General features: G+C 40.1%; 1 pseudogene; it reads right to left on the reverse strand.

Annotated features, from left to right (window-relative positions):
- Positions 1-7,380: 7,380 nt before the first annotated feature.
- LOC105475895 (stearoyl-CoA desaturase pseudogene) lies at positions 7,381-8,541 on the reverse strand (annotated as a pseudogene).
- Positions 8,542-17,331: the final 8,790 nt, after the last annotated feature.

Here is a 17,331-nt window from a genome sequence, read left to right on the forward strand (position 1 = left end):
CAGCTCTCAGTAGACAGGGTAGCTCCTGTCTGCAGCGGGTCATTCCAGCATCTCTGCGTCCTCTGCTCTGCTCTGGCTGAGACTGGAACTTTTATGGGCCTCAGAGGGGAGGAAGTGCGTGCTGCTTGGCTCATGGGGTGCCGTGGGTGGGCCTGGAAACGGCACCACAAGCTCCCACTCCTGTCTGCAGGACTGGCAGCATGGCCCCCAGCCTCAAGCCCTCCCTGGCCCGAAGGTAGGGCCTCACCAGGGACCCGCCCTCTTCCACCGAGGAGACTGCCTCCTGCAGCAATTCTTGATACCCAGGCTGCTGTCACCAAGGGGCACCTGCAAGCCAGCTCTAGAACCACCCTCAGCTTCCTCTAGGCTTCCCCTTTCATGCCTGCAAGTGCCCAACGTCTGGAAGGGGCCAAAGTGACAGGGGGCTGGGGTGTCAGCATTTCCCTAAGTGTGGGCACACCTGGCCGGGCTGTGACAGTGTCCACGCTTCGCCCCACTCTGAGACGGGAGCAGGTGCCCTAAGCAGGAAGAGGCATGGCAGCGAGAACGGATGCCCCCGAGCCTGCGGGGACAGGGGTCCTTCCTGGGCACCCAGAGGTGCAGACTACAGAGGTGCTCGAGTCCTGTGCCTAAGAGGGCAGCTGGGAAGCTCCTGTCCTGCCAGCTCAGAAGGGGCGGGGCTTCCTGCTTGTCCCCTGCTCCGGGTGGCTCCGTGGAGTGTGCAGTCTCGGCCTCACCCCTGAGATTGGAGTGGGCGCCAACAGCGAGAAGAAGCTAGGTAGCGGGAGCAGGGACTTCTGAGACTACAGGAGGCAGGGGGGCCTTCCCGGGCCCCCAAGAGCACAGAGACGCAGGGGACCAAAGCCGTGGCAGAGCGGCTCCAGCGGCACCCAGGGAGGGAGGGGCTCCTGCCTGCTCCATGGAGTTGGGGGTGGGTGGCGGGACTTCTGCTGGCTCCAAGGAGTGTTATAGCCCTGGCCGCGCCTCCCCGTTGCAGGTTGCAGCCGATGTCTTGGTAGTGGCCGCTCTAGATGGGCCACTGCTGCCATCAATACACACTTGAAAGCCCATGTTTCCTGTATTGTCTGGGAACTAAAGAAGTTAAACAACATGCTTCCTTTCCTCTTTAGAAAAATTTTAAACCCACAGAAAATTTGAAAGAACAGAACTAACACAACCATAAAACCTCTTTCTAGATTCAACTATTGTTAGGATTTTGCTACAGTTGGTTATCTGTATGTGTATATGTGTGTGCTTAATACATATAACACACATACATGCACACACACATACATATTTAAGTTGCAGATTTACTCCTAAATCATTAAACATGCATGTCCTATGAATAAAAACAATTTTCTAAATAACCACAATACCTTTGTGGTTTGTCTTCTTCCTCAAAGATTTTACAATCTAATACCCAGAACCTCTGAATAGTTACCCTATATGGTAAAAGGAACTTTGCAGATGTAACTAAATTAAGGACCGTGAGATGGAGCAAAAAAAAGTGGTTGGGCAAGAAAAAAGTAACCCTTGACAACCTGAAACCAGGTGGGCCCAATCTAATTACATGGTTCCTTTAAAGTAGAAGACCTCTCCTTGATGTGGTCAGAGGGAGATGTGACTATGGAAGAATGATTAGAGAGACGCGACATTGCTAACTAAGAAGATGGATAAAGAGAGCCCCAAAGCCATAATGTTGGTGGCATTTTAAAGCTCAAAGAGGCAAGGAGATGAATTCTTCCTGTGAGCCCTTAGAAAGTAAGGCAGCCCTGTCAATACTTTGATTTTAGCTCAGTGTGACCCATGTGAAATTTCCAACGTACAGAACTATAAAACAAATTTGTGTTGTTTTAAACCAAGTTTGGGGAGATCTGTAATAGCATTAATAGAAAACAAATACAACTATTTTTATCTGTAAGAAAATTAACAGTTAATTCTATATAATCAATATATAGTCCATATAAAATCTCTTCTTTTAAACCAAGTTTGGGGAGATCTGTAATAGCATCAATAGAAAACAAATACAACTATTTTTATTTGTAAGAAAATTAACAGTTAATTCTATATATTCAATATATAGTCCATATAAAATCTCTTCTAATTATCTCTAGAAAAGTCTTTTATAAATTTTTCCCCAAAATCTAGGATCCAGTGAAGTTTACACGTTACATTTGGTTTTTTGTCTCTTTGGTCTCTTTTAATCTAGAACAGTAGCTTTGCCTTTGTTTGTCCTGACATTGACTGTTCTATTTAAGAGTCCAGGCTGGCTGTCTTATAGAATGTCCCTTATTCGGGATTTGTCTGAGTGCTTTTCACATGATTAGATTCAACTTAGATAATTTCTTGGCAAGGATATACGTCATAGGCAATGATGTGCACTTTTTATTGCTTCAAAGCTTGAGGCTCTTATCAGGTTGTCCAACTTTTGGTGAGTCTAAATTTGATCACTTGTTTTAGAAGATGACTGTGATTCTTTTATTGTAAAAGCTATGGCTTTGTAATTGATGTCATCTGTAGGCTAATATTTTGAGAGTTTCAAATATGTTGTTCTCCAAAAACTTTTCACCTAATGACTTTACCATTGATTGATGATTCTTGCCTGCATTAGTTATTACATTGGAATTGAAAGATGCATTATTTTTCTCATTCTGTGATTTCTTCTATATTTATGAAGCAGTATATTTTGTAAACACAGTCATCCCCATGGTATACATGGGGGATTTGTTCTAGGAACCAATCAGAGGATGCTCAAGTCCCTTATGTAAAATGACATCATATTTGCATATAACCTATGCACATCATCCCATACACTTTAAATTATTGCTAGATTACTTAGAATTCCTAATACATCACATCACTTTATTTGTGAATTTACTTCATAGTAAAATCAAGTTTTGCCTTTTGGAACTTTGGGAAACTTTTTTGATCTGTAGTTGGTTGAATCTACACATGTGGAACCCACAGATATGGAGGGCCAACTGTATAAGCTTTTCTATTTCCCTGTTATTGCTTCTCTCTCTCTCTCTCTGTCACTCTCTCAATCAGATGACTTAGGACATTTTTATGACTGTTTATAACCCATAAACCTCTTCAAGAACAACACTGCTCTTTTGAATCCCACTCATTTTAGAGAATTTCTGTGCTTTCAGACACAACAGAATATCCCAGATTGACCTTGTCCTGTCCCAAACCGGCAATCAAGCACTTTTGTAAGGAGAGGGATTTCTGGTTCCTTTTAATGAGGAATGGAATTTAGAAACCAAGATCTGGGTGCTATTTTCACTCATTGTTCTTGAGATGCAATGAGTTATTGATGCAATTAGCTTATTGATTTTTCAGTCTTTTTTCTTCTCTATCAATTTTCTTGTAAGTGTGGGGTTGGCTATATCCCCAAAGTTTTGAAATAAAGCATTTCATTACACTCACTTTAAAATATTTTCTAAATTGCTACTGCGATTTCTTCTTTGAGACACAAGTTTTTAAAGAAGATTATTACTTAATTTCCAAATCTATGAGGATTTTCTGGTTTTCTTTCTGCTGTTGTATTATTTTAGTACTTTGTTTTCTTTTTTGGATTTACTTCACCTTTATTATGAACAAACACAATCTCAGATTAGTACAATTAGCTTCAGAGTTGATATTAATATAAATTATTCCAAAATTATTCCTGTCACAAGTAACTACTATCCTACATAAAAAGGGAAAAATCCCACCCAATCAAAAGTATCCTCTGTATGTTTCCATGGCAATGTGTTGTTTATGCATTCTCAATTTTTTTCTGGCTAGTTATCCACCACTTCTCCAATGGATTCATTCCATCTCTTGGAGAACCATATAGACTAATGACAGCATCTGGGACACATGGACATATCAAGATCATGGTGGACATTGTTATTATAAAAACTACTCAGGTCTTGAGAATTCCTGTGCTGAAGGATCCCAAAATACTTTATAAACAGTATTAGTCACGCCTTAAAACTGCCCTTTGAGGTAGGTCAGTATTATTATCCCCATTTAACAGAAGGAAAACTGAGGCATATTATAGTTAAGTGACTTGCCCAGGGTCACATAGCAAGTCAGTGGCACAGTGGTAGGAGAGGCCCTGGCCTTAACCACCAGCATAACATGGCCACCTCCCTTTTTTAACCTTTCATGATGACCTATTTGAGCTACACTTACAGAGAATACACTCAAGATACTAGCAAACCAAGGAGAAAATTTTCCATTTTAAATGCTACAACCATCTTTTAACCTAAAACAAAAATTATAAATCAAATACATTCAAATTACTTCCACCCTCCATCAAATGTGGGCACTTAAGAAAAGCAGCCCTAACAAAAGTTTCCAGAATGAATCCCAGAAGGGAATTCTGCAAATCACGATACTGTTAATCCTCCACTCAGGTCCCTTTTTCTACAAGCCACTTCAGTAGGCTCTCAGGTGCAAAGGGATTCCACAGAGGGAGTGAGGGCAGGCTCATATGAAACACTGTGATTAGAAAAGATGTAAGGCACCCGGGTTAAGTTGTCAGCACACCACCAAAGCAAGGACTGTTAGAAATCCAGACTCTTGATCAGATCTGAGTTTATCATTAATGTGTCACTTGAATTGAGCTTTAGAATCTTGAAAATAGTGTTCCTTACTCAGCAGACACACCCCCACCCCTATCCCCACCCACACCCACACAAACACTGGGGCCCTCAGCCTGAGGTGCCATCCAGCCTGATGTAGGGTCATGGTACAGATCAGATCAATGGCACATGATTACAATAGGAAGAAGTGAAACTTGTTTTTTATTATTCATATATTATCAAGCAGGCCTCTGATGACCTGTGGAATTACAAATACCAGCAGACATTTCCAAGGGGTAGGCACACAGGTCAACAGAACTAAACTACAGTGATCTTCCCTTAGATTCTTTTCTACTGAGGTGAATAGCTCAAAAGACAAAGATGCCTTTAGTTCAGGCTAACCCCTGTAGCCTCTCTGCAATTAACACAGGAAGAAAGGCCCTCCTCCCTGCCAGCACTGGCGCTCAACAGTGGACTGAGTGTTTGGTAGCGTACATTTCCAATCTTAATAGAGCAAAGCCAGGCTTCTGCTTTGATGACTGAGCTACAGGGACAGGAGTGGTCCAAGGTTCTCAAAACACTGATGTTCTGTTTTTGTTTTGTTTTTTTCCCCAGACTTCTATACTATTGTCTGCCCTAGGCTGTAGGGAATACAGGTTAGTTTGCTGAACAGACACTCTGTTCAGCAGGGTTTGTGGTATCTCAAATCCCAGGTCTCAGCCAAAGCTTTGCAGTTCACCCTGACTCCAGGAAAGAGGGCCTCTTTTCAGGGTGAGGCACTTGGGTTCTTGCCCTTGCTTCTTCCCAGTGAGAACTGTTTCCTCCTACTTCTACAAGCACTGTACTGCCAGCTGAGAGCACTGACTCAGGCGGGTCACCCTTACCGAGCAAGCAGGGGGCATTCAGCATGCTCTCTGGTTCTGACCCTGACAGAGGGGACTGAAAATAAACCCTCTTTTGCTCTGTGGCTGACCCACCGGCTCAAAGTGAGCACTTGGATTGGCTGTGCCTCATGAGAGAAGGAGAGAGAGAGAGAGGCTCTCTGGGCCAGAAATGTTTCTGGGAGGGTTTGCCAGCCTTGTCTTGAGCCATCAGTGTGGCAGGGGAGCACAGGGGTGTAAGTGGAGACACTCTGGAGGCCACATGAAAGTGGCAGCTAGCTGTACTTTCGAAAGAGAAGCAATGGTTCAGTGACCCTGAGCATTCTGTCTGCAGGAGGGAGCTGCCTGGACAGCAAGTCATCACTGCCTCTGAATACACGCAAAGGAAGCTGCCTGTCCAGGCAAAGAAAAAAACGTTTAGGGGAGAGAAAGATCTGGTAAAAGAAAAGGGACAGACAGGGTAGAACCAGGAATCAAGAATCAGGGTAGTGAAGAGATTCCTAACCCTGCCCTCCAGGCAGTTCTATACTTTAGGCTAGATGTTAACAGAGCCAAAAAAAAAAAAAAAAAAAAAAAGAAAAAGAAAAAAAGAGAGAGAGAGAGAGAGAAGGGGCACAACACTGTGGGGAGAAGCCTTCTAGTTTTTACTCATTTCGAGGAGAAACTGGAACTAATTAATGAATGGACCTAATATCTAGCTTACTTCATTAAGACTCCCAATAGCTCAGTAACATTCTCAAGCCCCTGGCAACATGTGTTCAGATCCCTTCCAATGTGAAGTTGGCTGTTAGAAGCTGCCTATAGATCCTGTCCCTCAACCTCTCCATCTCATGTCCAACAGTGGACAGGAAATTGGCGACCCAACGAATTCCTCCTCTTCTTCAGAGTTTTTTCAAACATCCCTCTTTGGGAGGGAAATACTCTAATAGTGTAACGTTCTAAGCAATGTATATATGTATATATATTTTATGTTTGACCTGACTCCACCTCCTAAAATCCTTCCCTTTTTTTGGATGTTTGGAAATGCTACAGCCATCTTATTACTATGAGGGGAGCAACCAATATCCTGAAGATGGCAGAGCAGAAAGAGGAAAGAATTGTGATGAGCAGCTCATGGAATCCTCAAAATTCTATGAGCGGCTGTTTTTACCAATTCTGGAAACACCCAACTTCAAGACTTCTTGATACATGAACTAAGAAATCTCCTTGTTATTAAAGAAAAAAATAAAGAAAAGAAAACCCTTCCCCGCAGAGACCATTTTTACTACAAACTCAAAAAAACGTCTCTTCTTTATCCTCAGCCTAAACTATATGTTGTGACATTGAATTAGCATTGCCAAACACCACAGCCACTTCTTACCCCGAGCCAGGAGAGAATGCAAGCATGCTGTGTGGTGGAGTTTGAAGTCCTCACTAGGTAGGCAGCTGCACGTCTGATCATGGCAAGAGGTTCCTCTTGCTTCACTTCCCTCGTCCTTACATTCATACATGCTAAATCTCTCCTCTGACAGTTTACCTGCTTTAGAAGCTTTGTGTCAAATGAAGTTGCTTTTCCATTCCATCTGGCAAAAGCCTGGGCTGAAGATAATTAACAGGGGACTGCCCAGAAGATTCTGTTTTATCTGTAGCTCAAGCCACCTACTTCAAAGCTCACAACAGCTCAAGGAAAGACAGCTATCTGGAGCAAAGACCATTCGTTTAAGGTTACAGAAAGGTTGTCTAGGCTTTGGAAGCTGGACACTGAACAAAGACTGACGAGCTGCTTGCCTGGGAGGCAATAAGAGAAAGAAGGGCGATAGCAACAAAGTGAAAAGGAGGACAATGGGCCTAGAAGAGAGAGAGGATAAGAGAAGAAATAACATCAGCTTAACATCATAAAGGCAGAGTTGTTGGCTTTCAATACTTTTGTATTTTAAAAGAATACTGTACTGGAATGGGTTGACATAGTCATCTTTAGCATCCTGGTAGCATTATTCAGTAGTTAATAAACAGACATTAAAACCTCTGCCTGGCTGGCTTTTGTAAAAGGAACCTGAGGGACCCCAAACTCAGCCACTCTTGTAGCTTCAGTCTCCGCTTCTTTTAATGCTGGCCAAGGTGGAGGCCTTGGAGACTTTCTTCCGGTCATAGGCCAGACCCAGGGAGGCCATGCAATCAATGAAGAATGTGGTGAAGCTGATGTGCCAGCAGTACTCACTGGCAGAGTAGTCATAGGGAAAGGAGTGGTGGTACTCGTGGAAGCCCTCACCAACAGCTCCAGGTGAAACCAGGACATTCTCCCGGGGACTAATGTTCTTGTCATAAGGACGATATCCGAAGAGGTGAGCAGCACTGTTCACCAGCCAGGTGGCATGAAGCACTACAGCATACCGCAAGAAGGTGGCAATGAACAAGCTGTGTTGAAAAGTTTCACCCCAGAAACACCAGGGCACAAGCGTGGGCAGGGCGAAGCACATATCAGCAGCAAACCGGGGTTTGTAGTACCCCCTCTGGAACATCACCAGTTTCTCGGCTTCTAGATCAGACAAGTCTAGCATACCACCCTTCTCTTTGACAGCTGAGTGTTTGCACAGCCAACCCACGTGAGAGAAGACAAAGCCATGTCTGGAATTACGAGGATCAGCATGTGTTTCTGAAAACTTGTGATGGGCATGGTGGTCGTGAGCCCATTCATAGATACGATTCTGGAATGCCATTGTGTTGGCAATGATCAGAAAGAGCCGCAGGGGCAGCCGAGCTTTGTAAGAGGGGTGGCTCCACAGAGGATGAGCTCCTGCTGTTATGTCCAGGGCCCTGACAAAATAGTAGAATAACCCCCAAAGCCAGGAGTAGAACTTGCAGGTAGGAATCAAAGTGATCCCAAACAGGGCACCCAAGTGTAGCAGAGACATAAGGATGACGTTTCTCCAGACATAATTAACCTTGGGGCTTGGGCCTTCCTTATCATTATAGGTGGGGTCATATATATCATCTTTTATACCAGGGCGAATGTCTTCTTCCAAGTAGAGGGGCATCGTCTCCAACTTATCTCCCCCATTCTGCAGGACCCTGGAGGGAGGCGCTGTGATGGTGGTGGTGGTGGTACGGGAGCTAGGGATAACTCCGTCCTGTGTTCCCGCCCCCCAGGCGTGTCGCAGGGGGACGTGGCCGCCTCCCCAGAATCGGGAGCTCTGGGGACGCGGGCAGCCTCGCCTCCCTCCTGGGCGAACGCCGGGTGCTGGGTACCTATGTTAGTACTTTGAAGAATATGAAGACTTGCCTGGCCCAGCATATGATCAGTTGTGTTATACATTCTATGTGAACTTGTAAAGAATGTGAATTCTATAACTTAGATGTAAGTTTATTAATACAGATCAACTTTGTTAGTAATGTTCAAGTCTACATCTTGATTGATTTTTAACCTGTTTTATTATTTGCAAAGAGAGATGTGTTAAAATCTCCAATTATGGCTGTGAATTTGTTTTTTATGTATTTGTTTTACCTAGAGAAAGACAATGTTAGTAGGTACATAAAAGTCAAGAATTGCCATATCATTCTAGTGACTCAAAGTTTAATTAGGAAATATTCCTCTTTATTGGTAGTAATGCTTCTTGCCACTGTTAGTATGAGCTTTCTTTTAGTTAGTTTTTGAACACTATTTTTTTTTCATCCTTTTACTTTTGGTCTTTTATTTCAACTTAAGAAATGTCTTTTGTAAGCAACATAGGTTTTTAAATTTTTGTTTTAAATCCAGTCTGAAAATCTTTGTTAGTGTTTTCAGTCTATTTACATTTACTGTAAGTACCATTATATTTGAGTTCAAATCTGCCACGCTACTCTCTGCATTCTATTTATCCACCTTTGCTGTGCTCCTTTTTTCTTGCCTTCTCTCAGATTAAGTATTTTCTTATTATTTATATTTTCTGCCTTGTTAGACTGATAATTATATATTATTCTTTTAGTGGTTACTCTAATGGTTACATTGCTGACTCATTAAAGTCTAATAGAAACTAATACTCAGCATTTCTTAGATAATGCAAACACATTGGAATATATTAACTTGATGTATACCATTCCTGCTTTTTGTGTTATTAAAAAGTATTTTAACTCCTTAAAACATTGTTTATATTGTTTTATAAAGTCAATATTTATGCAGATTTATGTTTATTATGTAGTCTTACCATTGTTTTTCACTTCCGATATATCTCTGTGCTGCCTTGTTGGATCATTTTTCTATGAGCAGATCCTTATAGCATATCTGAAATATTTACTGACACAATTACTGACATAAGAGTACATGTTAAGAAATGAATATGGGCTGCACACGGTGGCTCACACCTGTAATCCCAGCACTTTGGGAGGCCAAGGTAAGCAGATTACCTGAGGTCAGGAGCTTGAGACCAGCCTGGGCAACATGGTGAAATCTCATCTCTACTAAAAGTACAAAAATTAGCTGGGCATGGTGGCACACACCTGTAATCCCAGCTACTCGGGAGGCTGAAGCAGGAGAATTGCTCGAATCCGGGAGAAGGAGGTTGCAGTGAACCGAAATCATGCCACCGCACTCCAGCATGGCCAACAAAGCAAGGTTCTGTCTCAAAAATATATATATATATAAAAGAGAGAAATGAATATGAAATATAGCAGGGATACAGAAGACAAGTAAGTTGGGAAGTGTTAAATTTGAAGAATTGGAAGGAAGGTCAAACAGGAGCTTATTTATAAGAGAGCTTCTTATTTCTTCAGACTGACAACTGGCTTACAGGTTTAAGACTCCTAACCCATCCAGTAATAAGAGTCAACGTTAAAACTTTTAGGTGAAGCTTAAAATTGGTAAGACGTTGACTTTGAACCATGAATGGAGTTGGTCCAATGACAGTCTTTTAGATGGGATGCTGTGTTTGGAGTACAATTATTCCATTCAGATTGCTCTCTTCCCTCTACAATTTATGCATAAGCACAGAGGAGGAAAAGCCTGTAATGAAAAAAAAAAAAAAAAAAGAAAAAAAAGAAAGAAAAAGAAAAAAAAGAAAAACAAAGAGGCAGTGTATATTTTTTAGATTCTTTTAAGGTATGGATTCTGAGACAGACAATCCTAAAGTTTGAATCTCAGCTTTTATACTTCCAAGCTATTTTGCCTTAATTAATTATCTCTGCCTCTTTCTCTCTATGATCTTTTCATTTCCTCAGCTAGACAATGAATATAATGAGAGTGCTTATCTTGTTGGGTTCTTGTGAGAAATAAATGAGATTATCTTTAAAAGTGGTAAGTCCATGCGTTGCACTTAGTAAGAGCTCAGTAAATATTAGCTGCCCACACTCATACAGTCTTTCAGGGAGACTGATGACACAGGGCAGCATTTCATCATGACAATTATATGAATACAATGTTTTATAGAATGTATGTGCAGAAGGAGACATTTCCACCCAGTTTGGCATAATGTCTGTTAAGAGAAACAGGTAAGTATAGTAACAGCCACACTAAGATCAGAAAGAAGTGGTAGAAATGACCTGAGTAATGGCTGCCAATAGGAAAACAGAAATAGTATAGGAAGAAATGTTGGGCACATCAAGGTAGAAGAAGAAAAGGGAAAGGTTATGCTTCCTCAGCATGAGGTACCCTAAACCCAGGAAGGAGGGGTTGGAAATAAGTTTTATAGACACTCTGCTGGTGGAGTTGAGCAAGGGTGCATTTTTTTGTTGTCGATGCCATTGTTTCCTTTTTGTATCCTTCAGATTAGTGGAACCAGAGAGAACATCAGATTACATAGTATTATGTATAAGTATGACCTTAATACATAGCAGAAGAAGCCTAGTATAGCAGCAGAAGGCTTTTTCTTCTTTGGGTTCATGTGTACAGTCTAGAGAGAAAGAGGGCAATCTGAAGAAGAAGACCCTAATACACAGAGAAGAACTCAAATACATACAGTGGATGGTACTGGTGTCCTTCTCAGATCCCTTTAACTGCCTAGTGCACCCATGTACCAGTCGCTATGTGCATCAGCTGTTATCAACTCACAACCACCCCCTTCTCCCAAGACTTGCAAAACGGAAGCTGTCTCACCTAGAAGGCTATTTCTCACCCAGACTTGTGCTGACTGGCTGGGTCCTTTCCCCAACATGGAACTAACTTATTTGTCTAATTTTCACTCAGAGTACCCCACCGTGGTCTCAGGATGAAACTAGCTTCTGAAAGCACCTCTCTGACCTGTTCTGCTCCTACCGCTTCCCTTTCTGTAAGGCATCACTTGAACAAGGATCCTAATCTCAGGATCAATTTCGAGGAAGCCCAACCTATGACAAAAAGAAATACAAAAATAAATCCTAGTAGCTTAGAAGACAAATAAACATCATCAGAGAAGTTTATTTTTACAGGCTCCGGACCAAATGCTCTGTATCATTCACCACATAGAAACATTCTAAAAACATATTTTATGGATATTATTTCTAATCTTTTTTTGCAAGGTATTAAAAATGTCTTTTGCTTTTTCTTATTAATAGCAATCTCTCATCCATATTCTGCTCTGCACTTCAATTCACCACAGTCATGCTGCCCACTTTCTGACTGATAGTGATAGCATAGGTATCTCCACAGTTTTGTCTAGTAATGATAATAATAACAGTAAGTGCTGACATTTCTTGAACACTTGTACATCCCAATAGCTTTTGGAAGTACTTACATAGATTAACTCATTTAATCCTCAAAGTGGCCCCATGAGATAGGGATCATTATTGTCCTTGTTTTGAAGAAGAGGAAATTAAAGCACAAAGTTTTTTGTTTTTGTTTTTGTTTTTGTTTTTTTTGAGACGGAGTCTCGCTCTGTCGCCCAGGCTGGAGTGCAGTGGCCGGATCTCAGCTCACTGCAAGCTCCGCCTCCCGGGTTCACGCCATTCTCCTGCCTCAGCCTCCCAAGTAGCTGGGACTACAGGCGCCCGCCACCTCGCCCGGCTAGTTTTTTGTATTTTTAGTAGAGACGGGGTTTCACCATGTTAGCCAGGATGGTCTTGATCTCCTGACCTTGTAAAGCACAAAGTTTTTAAAGGCAACTTCTCAAAGTCACATAAGGCGAATAGAGGTGTTAGGTTAGTCCAGTCCAGACTTTCTGAATACAGAGATCATGTTTTTAACCACTAGTTTCCTATATCCACCCACTCCCACTGACTCTACAACATCTGAGGTGATATAATGGCTCCACACTCTCTCAGTTCTCTGTTACTTCCCATGGAGGAAAATACATTAGTTGCCCATATGATATACAGTCCTCATCTCACCCAGAAAGATTTTCTTGTGAAAAAAATAAGAGCTTATTATGGGAGATAATATGTATGTTATCTTACAACATAAAGTTGCCTTTAAAAGAGAATTTGCAGATGTGATTAAGTTAAAGACCTTGAGATTAAGTGATTATTCTGAATTATCTGGGTGGTCCACTGTAATCACAAGGATCCTTAAAAAAGGAAATGGGGAGCCAGATTCGGAATTTATTAGACTTTTAACCTTCAGAACCAATTTGTGTTTTAAGCCAGTAAATTTGTATTAATTTATTACAACAGCAATAGAAAATTAATGCAGAGACTGAGATAATGCATGTAAGATGATTACCATGCTACATAACTGGAACATAGACCTAGTATCCAACTATTAGATATTATTATTATTGCTGTTTTTATTTATTATTAATGATATCATTTTGAATGTCTGAGAAGTCTTCAAAGAGCAGTTGTAGCCTAACTTGGTCATTAAATATTGATGAACTAAAAACAATGGGCAGTGCCTGGTAAAAGGAACAATGTTGGCAAAAATATGGTAATGGAATAACACAAGGTTTGCTGAGAAGCATGTTTTGGAGATCCTTCAATGACAAACTTTATGCAGTTGGAAGCCTTTAGAGTTAGTGATATGTTGGAAGCTTTGTTTTCAAGAATTTAATCTGATGGGTAATTGACACTGGGCAAAGTTCAAGAAAAAGACACTGACTCCAGTACTGAGATAAGAGCAAGAATTACAGAAATATAGTGGAAGAAGAAATAATGGGATAGCTAGAGTATGAACTTCCTGAGGGCTGGGCCTCTGTATCACACATTTTTTGGGAACACCTAAGAGTGTGACAGTATTGATTGTGAAATATATACTAGTTTAACAAGGAAAGAAACCATTTAGAGAAAGGCTAAATAAGATGTGACTTATGTCTCCAAGTTCTGGGATAATATCTAGTATCTTTCTTTTAGCCTCAGTGTCTAGGAGAGTGTTTCCACTAATGCTCAAAAAAAGATTTATTTTGGATGGGTTTTAGGCTTTTATTTCAACTCCGTAATGAACTAAAGCTCTGTAGAGAGGCAAGAATGGGAGATACTTGAATTGTCAGTAAAGAGATAATTGAATTAGTAAATGTGAGTAAACAAAACCTTAAAATATAGTCCATATGGGAAAAACTCTGGATGATCCAGCAATTGCTATAATTGCCCAGAGTCTGAATCTCAAACTTCTTACTCCTTGACCAGTGTGTGCATGTTATACCACAGTTGTCTAAATGACTAATAATTATTAATAATATTTATCTTTTAAGCTGCAAGCCAGAAAATATATCTACCTTCAACCTTGTTGTGATTGTTAGTTAGAAAATGTTTCTAATTAATGTAAATCTTAAGGAGGCAGATACTGAAGAAGTGAAAGTACTTGGGATAATAATGTAGAAAAAATTAAGATACTGTTGTTGTATTAGCAAGGATTTATATGCTTTTATTTGTTCCCAGCAAAAGAATCATTATCTCCCCCCACTCATTAAATCATTTGATTGCACAGTTGGTATTTTAAGAGTTCCCAAATGTCATGCAGTTTTAACATGATATTTGTTTGTGTGTGTGTATTTTGGGAAAGGTGCGCTTGCTAATAAATTTAAGACAGCATGGCTGCATTTCATATGGCACCTAACCTCAGTTCTGTGAAATATTGTCATGGTTACCTGCAAAGCAGCAGGATGTATGTGGGTGAAAGATGAGGTTCAAACAGTATAAGAATAGGCTCTTTAACAGAAACCAGATTATGGACAAAGAGAGGAAGGTGGAGGAAGGTGGAGGAAGGTAGGAGGAACTGTGAGCAGACCAATGATCAGCTGTTTTTGTACTAATGCATTGACTAAATAATTTCTTTTCCGTAGTCATGACCTAATAATTATTAGTTTCAAATGGTTGCATCTCAGAGACTGTGTCCTTTATGGAAGTTGCTCCACAACAAATTGGAAGAAAGTGGGAGTGAAATTATAAATTATCAAAGTAAGGGAATTATTTAAGGAAAGGATGAGTGTGTTCATTAGGACACAGGGTGGTCCCTGTACTTCAGGCATTTGGAGATTATAGAAACACTGAATAATCCAGCTTGTAAGCTTTAGTACATTTACCTAGACTCTTTAGCCACTTTTGTGTTTTTAAACTGCTTTGCAATGATAATTTGTTGTTCATAAGCCTTCTCCTAAAAAAACCAAAATTTCTTTCTATGGTTATTAAAAGTCTTCATTATTGCCTAGATTTGTCAAAATCTAGGTTGATTTCACTTATTTGTAAAAAGTTACTCATTATTTCATTCTGTTTCCTACTTTTCAGCAGCTTGGTTAAAGTGTAATATTCTCTTATTATTTTTACACTTCTCTATGAATTTAGAGGAGAGAGAAAATGGCTAAAAAGAGACGGCATTTTTAAAAGCATAGATAGTTCAGTAATAAACTTAACAACACTCTGTGTAGCTCTTAGCAAATACAAACCTAGGCTGTGGAGCAACCACAACAAAAAAAACGTCACATGCACAAAACAGAAAAAAAGACAAAGTGATGAGCCCCATGTGAAGCGGAGGAGCAAAGGGATTTGGGACTACAGAAGACTGAGCAATTAAAAAGAGACTAAGTTATAAACAAAGATTATTCAAACCAAACTCCGACACAAGCTTGTTTACTATTCACATAATGAATATGAGAATTGATACTTAAAACAAGTTTCTGAACATTCCCATTAGGGATAACATAAAACTAAGGACATCCTGTCACCCAAAAAAAGCAACAAATTCTTTCTGAAAGATATAGACTCCTTGAATCTGGTGATTCCATCTTAATTTACCTACTCTTGTAAATAATCTCGGATGAATATTTTATAATCGTGAATGACTCGATAAAATGAAAACAAGTTTGCCAAAAAATATACAACTTCAGGAAATAGAATCTGATTTGTGAAGATACTCTTTCCATGAAGTTTAACTTTTTTCGAGTATATATTTTAGTACTATTATTTCTGCAGTTTAAATTGATGCTAAAGGTGTATAGAAATGAAACTGGTAAGAAAAAAGCGACGTTTTTTTTTTGTTTGTTTGTTTTTGTTCTTCATTCCCAGAAGAAAAGCCTCAAGCTGCAACAGGGCAGTTTTTCTCCAGGGTCCAATGATAACAGAGCCAATTATGTTGTGTGATGCATTCACCACCCTTGCAATTCTCCTACATGCATACATAAAACTCTGCACATGTATGTGTCAGAATTTACTAATATGTATTCCAAGTATTTCTTCATCCATCAACAGAACTGTACACTCAAAAGGAAGTAGAAACTAAAATGTGCTTCATTAGCTTTTCAAATAATGTTAAATTTACAGACACGTTAAAGAGCAGGCTGCTGTCTCAGATTAAGCCAGACTCTTCAAGGTAAGAACCAATAAAGGTAAATATTTTCAGTTGATGATACAATTTTATTCTTTAAAAAAATACTAGTCCGGGCGCGGTGGCTCACACCTGTAATCCCAGCACTTTGGGAGGCCGAGGCAGGCAGATCACGAGGTCAGGAGATCGAGACTATCCTGGCTAACACAGTGAAACCCCGTCTCTACTAAACATACAAAAAAATTAGCTGGGCATGGTGGCGGGCGCCTGTAGTCCCAGCTACTCGGGAGGCTAAGGCAGGAGAATGGCGTGAACCCGGGAGGCGGAGCTTGCAGTGAGCTAGATCGTACCACTGCACTTCAGCCTGGGTGACAGAGCAAGACTCCATCTCAAAATAAATAAATAAATAAATAAAATAAAATAAAATAAAATAAAATAAAATAAAATAAAAAATTACAACTGCCTTTTTGTGTCCCTGTATCTCACCAGCACAAACAAACAAACAAACCCACTAACTTTTACAAAGTCGAAATCTAAGATCTCATTTGCAGCCCGTTGACCCAAAATCCATAGCATTGTCCTGAACATGCTGTGAACAAAAGCCAATACATACATCACTGTATACTACATGCTCTCTGGTTCTCATAATGGGAAAAAGATTCAGGAAGCAATACAAACGTTTGCAAAGGAAAGAATCCTTATGATATTTTGGTGTGACTTGTCCTTAAAGTGAATTGAGCTGTCATTCTTTTATTTTTTTTCCTATAAATAAAACATTACTGTTTTAATGCCAGCTGGGTTTTCTTCCTCAGAATATAACTTATAATAGAAAAATAATTCTTTTTTTTTGGAGAATAATTATTTTCTTGTTCAATAACTCTAAGCCTTCTAATTCTTGCTTTTTCGTTCTAGAACATACATCAGTAAGCATTCTATGATAACCAGAAGAATATTTGTAAACATATTAATAAATGTTTTGCCATAGATTTAGAGCTATAATTTTAGGGTGAAAACCATTTAGAAATCTCTCAATTTTACTGATATATAGTTTGGGGTCCACAAATATTCAGTGGCCAAGATCTCCTGTGAGGGTCAGAAAAGACAGTAAGACAGATCTTATGATGGACTTTTGTTTCTTATTAGAGGGGAGAAAACACTTGAATCAAATATTTGGTTACATGCTTTTTTTTTTTTTAAGGCAGCAATAGTCCTTAATGGTTCTGAGTCTGCAGGGTAGACTGGAAACTTAATCTTCTCTCTC

The sequence above is a fragment of the Macaca nemestrina genome, chromosome 4, assembly GCF_043159975.1.
Source record: "Macaca nemestrina isolate mMacNem1 chromosome 4, mMacNem.hap1, whole genome shotgun sequence".
Classification (NCBI taxonomy): domain Eukaryota; kingdom Metazoa; phylum Chordata; class Mammalia; order Primates; family Cercopithecidae; genus Macaca; species Macaca nemestrina.